The following is an 8,791-nucleotide window of genomic DNA, read 5'->3' as shown; positions in this document are numbered from 1 at the left end:
GGCCTTTGCACATGTTACCATAGGCATAATTATTTGGTTAATGTTTGTTTCTTCCTCTAGAAAAGGGGTTGGCTAACTACCGCCTGTTAGCCAAACTTGGTCTGCCACCTATCTTTGTAAAAAAGTGTCACTGGAACCCGGCCACATCCATTGTTTCTGTGTTCTCTGTGGTCACTTCTGTACCACACCTGCATAGTTGAATATTTGCTATAGAAACCATGCAGCCTGCCTAAAATATTTTTTATCTATCCCTGTACAGAAAACGTTTGCTGAGCCCTGACCTACATGACAACTTCCATAAGGGATATGACTAGTTGTGCTATTTTCTCCACGGCACCTGCAGCATTAGAATGACGCAGGCACATCGCTGATGCCCAACAGATACTTGTTGAATGAATGAATAAGTGATTTGTCAAAGATAACAGCTCACAAGAGGCAAAGCTCCTTCACGAATCCAGATCCCCAGGCTCCCGTCCCAGGAGTCCTCCTTTCATCAGACCACTTCCAGTCAAGGATAATTTCGCTCTTACTCCACTATGGAAGGAACCAATATTCTACTTGAATGATGGTCATCTTTCTCCTATCATTATTCCAAATAACATTTTGTTTTACTTTGTGTGAAAGCAACACAACACAAAGCCAACTCGGATCTTTCCTGGTCATCCTGTCTTTGCCAGTCTTTCTTCCCCCGACCATCTAGTCACTTTCTTCTCAGCAACTTCATCTTTAAAAACCTCTCAGATTGTGGGTTACTCTTGCCAACTACTGGATATTCTTAATTGCATTCTCGACAAACTCAAATTACAGTAATAACCAAGGCTGTCATGCACAGTTTGTAATTCTAAGAATTAATATGGAATATTAGAACTTCGGGAAAGGAGGCTGGGGACCAGAAACTCAGATTAAAACGGATGTATGGGTGCCTGGGTGGCTTGGTTGGTTAAGCGACTGCCTTCAGCTCAGGTCATGATCCTGGAGTCCCTGGATCGAGTCCCGCATCGGGCTCCCTGCTTGGCAGGGAGTCTGCTTCGTCCTCTGACCCTATCCCCTCTCATGTGTTCTCTCTCTCTCATTCTCTCTCTCTCATAAATAAATAAAATCTTTAAAAAAAATAATAAAAAATAAAATAAAACGGATGTATGTGCATGCACAGAGTCAGGGACTTGTCTGCTTTAGAATACTTTCCTCCACATTGTCCTCATACATCCTTGGTTATGGCTCGATGTGGAAACAGTGCCAGAGGCATAGTGGGCAAGAAAGTAGGTCCTGGGCTCATGCTGCCTGTGTATACAGAAGTCCCGGCTCTGCTATGAACCTCCTATGGGACATCGTGTAACTTATTTAATTCTTCTTCATGTTCTGTTTTTTCATCTGTGAAATGGGCACGATAACAGTCTCTACCAGAGTTGTCTGTGTGAGCAGTAGATGAAAAATTGCATGTAAAGTACTCAGAAGCGTGACTGGCGTTGATAAATTGTAACTATGATTACTGTGAATGAGAGCTGGGCTGTGTTTCTCAGCACTCAGTGATCTTCTTTCTAACATGAGAATGTTGGGTTAATTTTCACGCTATGTCTCTTTTCATCCTTGTGTCAAGCACATGTAAGATGGATTAGTGATTGGTCCAGTACGTCAGAACATTCATCACCTCTGCTTTGTCTAACACCTCTCCAGTTTCCGGCAAATTTGCAAACTTGAGGGCCATTCCTGGTTCTGCCCTGTTAGTCCATCGATTCTGTTCTGTTTCTTCCTGCACCATCTTTACTTGATCACCATGTCATCGTAACTTTGGGACTAACCTCACATGGAAAAGAGCAACAAGAAAACTTCCTATGTCCATCATTTCTGGCGGCTAGGTCATAAACAATCCTTGCCTGGAACAGGAAGCCCCCCTTTCCCTCCGAATTGGATGACCCTCTATGGTCATGCAGCAAAATGTTTTGGAAGTACTGCTTTAGCTCATTTCTAAATATAATTCCCCTTAATATTACCCGAATACCACTTACGCCAGTCACGGCATAAGGTTCAAAATATTCAAAACAACAGGAACCATAATTGTTCCCTGGTGGTGGCTGGCAAGAGCCTCTGGGGCACTTGCAGCAAATACCTCCCTACGGAAGATGACTAAGCAACTGTTTTTCTTCTTCCTGCAAAATGTCCCAAGCATCTCAGCCTAGGAAGCAAGAATGATTTCAACAAGGAAGGAATGCCTTCAACAAGGAAGGAACAGCCAGGGGCTTCAGGAGATGAATGAAACACAAGATCATTCTCAATGTTTCCTCCTCCTTTGTCTAAAAGAGAAATCATCGTGGGCCACGTTAATGGAATATTCTCCCCTCTGTCATGGGGGAGTGAGGATGGGGAAATGAAGCAGATCACCAATTGCTGGAATGTACTCCCAATGAAGGTTTCTACATTTTCATTTTATCAGTGACTGAACTAGGGCAAAGTCCTGAAATGAGGACAGCATTTTTGTTTTTGTTTGTTTGTTTTAGGACAACTATGATTTTAGAAGCCCTAATTCCATTCCCGCTCCTGACATACAGGATGTTGTCCCTAAATATGCATATTTGATTTTCCCTGAGTGTTCATCTTAGAGCAAAAATGGCATCGTGAAACAATTCATTCTAGCCTCAGACCTTTCTCCTTTTCTAAGCTTCTGGTTTCAGGAACCCTCTCCCACCACCTGTCATCCACCATCATTTCATTTCTTGCTAAGATGCACACATACGTCCCAGGACATTTGCTACTCCCTTAGGAAAGTGTTCCCTTTTCTTTTAATGATGCAGTTCTCTGATTTCATTAAATTTTCACCAATGTATATCATCCATTCTATTTTTTTCATTCTCATTTATCCAATTCTTGAATTTCCACCTCCTTAAATAACAAATTAAGTCCACAGATCTGCATGATATTTATAGTGATAACTCCCCAAACTGCCAATCTGGCCTAGACTTCAGTCCAGAATAATAAATATTTTCAACTATCAGTTGATGAAATATCTCTACCTAAATGTACCCCCCCACCAATGAAATAATCTGTCCATTAGAAAACATTCTATTAAATAGACACTTTTATTATGGAAATGTTGATGATGCATGTGAAATAATATATACAATGCATAGATGTATATAATATGTGTTTATTGAATAAAATGAACAATGAATATACTGCCCAACCTCAGAACTAGAATATAACCAACACCATTAAAGCTATTTGAGTATTCTTCATAAGCCTTATCCTCACCACCATAACCACAATCCATAATTATGCTGAGTATTCTCTTGCTTTTTATTTTTTTTATTTTTTATTTTTTTTTAAAGATTTTATTTATTTATTTGAGAGAGAGAGAATGAGAGACAGAGAGCATGAGAGGGAGGAGGGTCAGAGGGAGAAGCAGACTCCCTGCCAAGCAGGGAGCCCGATGCGGGACTCGATCCTGGGACTCCAGGATCATGACCTGAGCTGAAGGCAGTCGCTCAACCAACTGAGCCACCCAGGCGCCCTCTCTTGCTTTTTAAACAGTTTTTTATTGTATATATCTATATCTTTTAAAAATTATTTTACTTATTTATTTTTAAAGATTTTACATATTTATTTGAGAGAGAGACAGAGACAGAGACAGAGCACGAATAGGGGGGAGGAGGCAGAGGAAGAGGGAGAAGCAGACTCTTCACTGAACAAGGAGCCCGACCCGCGGGGCTCCATCCCAGGACCCTGGGATCATGATCTGAGCCAAAGGCAGACACTTAACCAACTGAGCCACCTAGTTGCCCCTATATCTTTTTTTTTTTTTTTTTTAAGATTTATTTATTTATTTGAGAGAGAGACAGACCATGCAAGTGGTGGGGCGACAGAGGTAGAGAATCCTCAAATGGACTCCTTACTGAGCACAGAGCCTGACTTGGGGCTCAATCCCAGGACCCTGAGATCATGACCTGATCTAAAATGAAGAGCCAGTCGCTCAACTGACTGAGCCACCCAGGTGCCCCTATCACGTATGTATACATCTTGAAACAATGTATTACTTAGCTTTATTTGCTTTTGACCTGGGTGAAAATACACATGTAGTCTCCTGTGATTGCTTTTGTGGTTCCATACTGTTTTTAAGGTTCATCCACGTTGTTGCTTGCGGCTACTGTTTGCTCATTTTCAGTGTACCTCACTATTGACAAACAGGCCCCCAGTCACTGACTTATTTAGAATATTTAAAAGTCTTTGCTATTACAAATAATGCTACCATGAATATTTTTGTACATGTCTCCTGGTGCATATATATGCAAGAGTTGTTCCAGTACCGAAAATCAAGGTGTGCACATCCAGAAATGGAATTGCTAGAATTTATGTTCAACTTTACAAGATTGTTGTAAACAAGATTTTGATTGTTTTCAAGTGGTTTGTTATCAACTGGATCTTCTACTAGCAGTGCACTGCTCTCAAGAATTCCTTTTGTTCCACATCATTGAAATCACTTGATATTGTTGGAACTTAGTTACTATTTGACAACTTAGTGGGTGTAAAATAGTATTTCATTATAATCTGAATTTAGATTTCCCTGAATTTCAATAAGGCTGAACAATTTTCACAGGGCTATTTACAATGCATGTTCTCTTTTCCCTGTATTGTACTTATGTCTTTTGCTCTTTTTCATTTTTTCCATTTTCTTACTGATTTATATATAGTCTTTATATATACATTTCCATATGTTTTTAATATGCATATATACTTTCTATATACTTTAGATAGATAGATAGATAGATAGATGATAGATAGATAGATAGACAGATAGATAGATAGACAGATAGATAGATAGATGCTTGACAGCTACATGAGGGGCAAATATAATTCTTTCCGTTGTGGCTTATCTTTTCACCTTTTTAATGATGCCTTTGATATCAAATATAGGAAGCTTCAATATACTTAGTGTCTGGTATGTCTTGTTTAAAAATCCTTCCTTTTCTATGGAAGACAGGATATCCTTAAGAGAGGATAGTCTCCTATATTTTCTTTGAAAGCTTTGAGAGTTATTTGCTCTTTTGACTTTAGGTCTTGAATCCACCCAGAGTTGCTTTTTGTGCATGGTGTAGTGTAGGGATCCATTTTAATTTTCTTTTATATAAATACCCAATTCTCAGAGCACTTTATAACAAATTGTCCAATAGCTTAACTCATCTGCCATGCCAGCTGTTATAAATTGGTCTCATCAGAGTGAGCGCTCATGGTTTCCTTATTATACTCCGCTATCAGTTTGGTTATCTCCAATGAATACTTCAGTGTCTTAGTTTCTATGGTTTTATTAGTCTTGGTATTTGGTAGAGCAGGTTCCTCATTGTCTTTAGAAGAGTATCTGTTATTTGTAACCATGATAGTTGTGTAACCTCCATTTAAATAGGTTTTCTTTAATGATTGTCATGAAGTTAAAAAAAAAAAAATTCTCCATAACTCCTAAGTCATATGGCACTGTTTTCTTTCTAAAGACTTAAAATTTTTTAGAGCAGTTATATGTTCACAGCAAAATTGAGAGGAAGGTACAAAGACTTCCCATATACCTCTTGCTCCCACACATGCCTAGGCTCCCGCATTATCAAAATCCTCCACTAGAGTGGTACATTTGTTGCAATTGATGAACTTACATTAACACGTCATTATCACCCAGAGTCCATAGTTTGGATTAGGATTCACTCTTGGTGTTGTACATTCTATGGGCTTGCACAAATGTATAATGTCATGATAATGTTGTGATGATGTCAGCCATCACTATAATACCATAGAATATTTTCACTGCTCTGGAAACCCTCTGTGCTCCACCTATTCATCCTTCTCTGCCCCTCCCCCAAGCCCCTAGCAACCACTGATCTTCTATGTCCATGGTTTTACCTTTTCCAGAATGTCATTTAGTTGAAATCATATGGAAACTTTTCCAGATTGGCTTCTTTCACCTAGCAATCTGCATTTAGGGTTACACCATGTCTTTTCATAGCTTGGTAGCTCCTTTTTTTTAGTGCCGAATAGTATTCCATTGCCTGGTATTTCCTTTTGTTGAATGAAGTTTTTTGCTGTTGCTCATATTTGAAAATGCAACTGACTTTTGAATATATTCGTAAATCTCACTAAGCTTTATATCTTACTTTTTAATTATACCTTTTACTGTTTTATACCTTGCCAGTATTAGCCAGACTGTGTAGTACAATGCTGAACTACATTTTACTTGACCAGCCTGATTTTAAAGAGCTGCTTCTAAAATTCCATAGTTAAGAATAATGTGTGCTATACTTTTATAGATTAACTTTACCTAATAAAGCTTCATTCTTTTCATAGTTTGCTAAATGTGTGTTTTTTAACCATTATGGTGATTTTTATCAACCATTTTTTATAGACTGAAAAAATGGTTTTTCTCCATGTGATGATTGCCCTTTTAGATTTAATTTTATCCTTGCTTTACTATTAATAAATCTATCCTTTACTCCCGACAGAAACCCAACTTGGTTATGGTGTACTATTTTTTAGTCTTGCTAATATTTTATGTTTCACTATTTTTCTTGGGTAAGGTTGACTTGCATTTTTTCTCCTACAACGCTTGTCTGAGTTGTGGTATCAGGGTTAAATTGGTCTATAAGAATGAGTTGATGAGTGTTTCCCCCTTCTATTCTCTTGGAAGAGTGTGTGCAGTAGAATGAGCCTGAAGAGACTTCCGAGGCTTCCAACATACCAACATGCTGGCAAGTAAGATTTCTTACTGTGTGCTTATTTCTTCCACTTTTCTGTGCCTACTCCATGTTTTTTTCTTATTCCATTTGCCCTCTCCACCAATTAGGAATTAAAAACACTAATGACTTTGAAGATTTATTTATTTGAGAGAGAGAGAGAGTGCTTGTGGGAGCAGGGGGAGGGGCAGAGGAAGAGGGAGAGAATCCTCAAGCAGATGCCCCGTTGAGCGTGGAGCAAGAGATAGGGCTCAATCTCATGACCCTGAGATCTGACCTGAGCCGAGATCATGACCTGAGTGGAAATCAAGAGTTGGACGCTTAACTGATGGAGCCACCCAGGAGCCCCAAACACCGAAGACTTTGAACTCTTACTGTAAAACTTTTACCAGAAGTAAATTAGGAATTTTGAAATTTAGTCAGTATCAAAATGCCCCTCCTGAATACAAGGACCTGGGGATACTTTAATTTTGATTGCCCTTCCCAACAGACTTGCCAGTGTTGCCCAATATTTTGTCACTTAACTGACCCAAATGAGACATTGTTTATTAGTGTTGTGTCACCTTTAGAAACAACAAAGGCTCACTAAATTTGATTTGGAGTGAAGTGTCTTTTCTAAGTCAATAAATTTATATTTAAGGAATTTCACATGTGATTTCTCCTACTACCAATCACCTTAGTTCCCTCAAAGTCTGTCATAATCTTCCAGGTAGCCCTTTTTATTTTTTATTTTTTTAAAGATTTTATTTATTTATTTGACACAGAGAGAGGGAGACACAGTGAAAGAGGGAACACAAGCAGGGGGAGTGGGAGGGGAGAAGCAGGCTGACCGCAGAGCAGGGAGCCCGATGTGGGGCTCGATCCCAGGACCTCGGGATCATGACCTGAGCCGAAGGCAGACACTTAACGACTGAACTACCCAGGCGCCCCAAGGTAGCCCTTTTTAAAAAGAACTTTTGCTCAATCCACAGTTGTCATTGTCAGTCAGTCCACAATTCTTTCAGTTGGACTTCTTTTTTTTTGAGTCGGGGGCAGAGGGAGAGAATCTTAAGCAGGATCCACGCCTGGTGCAGAGCCCGACGCGTGGCTCGATCTTGGGACCTTAGCTCAAATCAAGAGTCTGAAGCTTAACCTACTGAGGCACCCAGGTTCCCCTCAGTTGAACTTCTTTGATCTTCACTTGGATATGGACATACTTCAAAACTTCCCCACCTATAATCTTTGGAATCCAATTTCTTCAAACAATTGATTTTAGGGCCCTAGAAGTTAAAACTGTAGAAAGTTCACTGGTGGCTATTTTGTCAAGTGATTTAAAAATGTATTATTCCTTAATTGTTTCTAATACTGAAAAGTCTTGTTCCATCCACTTTTAACAAGAAATGTTACAGGTCTCATTGTCGCCCCTGCAATAACGAAAGCATAACCTGTGTCTCAGTGTCACATTAACCATCTGTGGACACCACAGACAACCATGCCCATTTTCATCTAGAATGAGGCTTGGAGTAAATGAAGTCCTTTCTAAAATTCTGTGACACTAACTGTATTTAATAAGTGCAGACTAAACTCACCTAGCAAATCAATTGGTAAGGCTTAAAATTAAGGTTCATCAATTACATGAATTATCAGTGTTTGCAAATCCTATATGACTATAGGGCTTTATGTGAAGAGAATGCAGAGGTACATTTCTAACCCCTTTCCATAATGCAGATCCTCACCATCTTCATTTTTAGATTTCTGGAAAAACCATCCAGTGTACTACCTCTAATTCAACCTCCATGCTATAGCCTACGTGACTTTTGCAAAGTGCTTTCTATTTCAAACTGCTGACCGGAAACAAACACCCGAGTCCTCCGCATGGCTTACGAGGTCTTTTGCAATCAGGTCCCTTGATTTTAGAGTTCCCCAAACTACAAACTTCATTCAAACCCCAGCCAGTTATGGGATTATATTGCTGTGCTGGTCTGTCACACTTGGTGCCTCTATGAAGGATGTTATCTCTTACTCATCCTAAAACTTTAATGTCACTGAGAAGGCTTCCTGGACTCCCTCAGGCAGAAAGGTAGTCACGTTCTCTCTTGCCTATTTTC

At 39.4% G+C, this 8,791-nt stretch overlaps 1 pseudogene; it reads right to left on the bottom strand.

Annotated features, from left to right (window-relative positions):
- Positions 1-8,081: 8,081 nt before the first annotated feature.
- Positions 8,082-8,202, bottom strand: LOC123840096 (small nucleolar RNA SNORA1; annotated as a pseudogene).
- Positions 8,203-8,791: the final 589 nt, after the last annotated feature.

This window comes from Mirounga angustirostris, unplaced genomic scaffold, assembly GCF_029215605.1.
Source record: "Mirounga angustirostris isolate CCGP_5_RB_7025 unplaced genomic scaffold, mMirAng1.0.hap1 SCAF_3, whole genome shotgun sequence".
Classification (NCBI taxonomy): domain Eukaryota; kingdom Metazoa; phylum Chordata; class Mammalia; order Carnivora; family Phocidae; genus Mirounga; species Mirounga angustirostris.
Note: the sequence above shows the minus strand (reverse complement) of the source record. Positions and strands in the feature narration are given on the sequence as shown.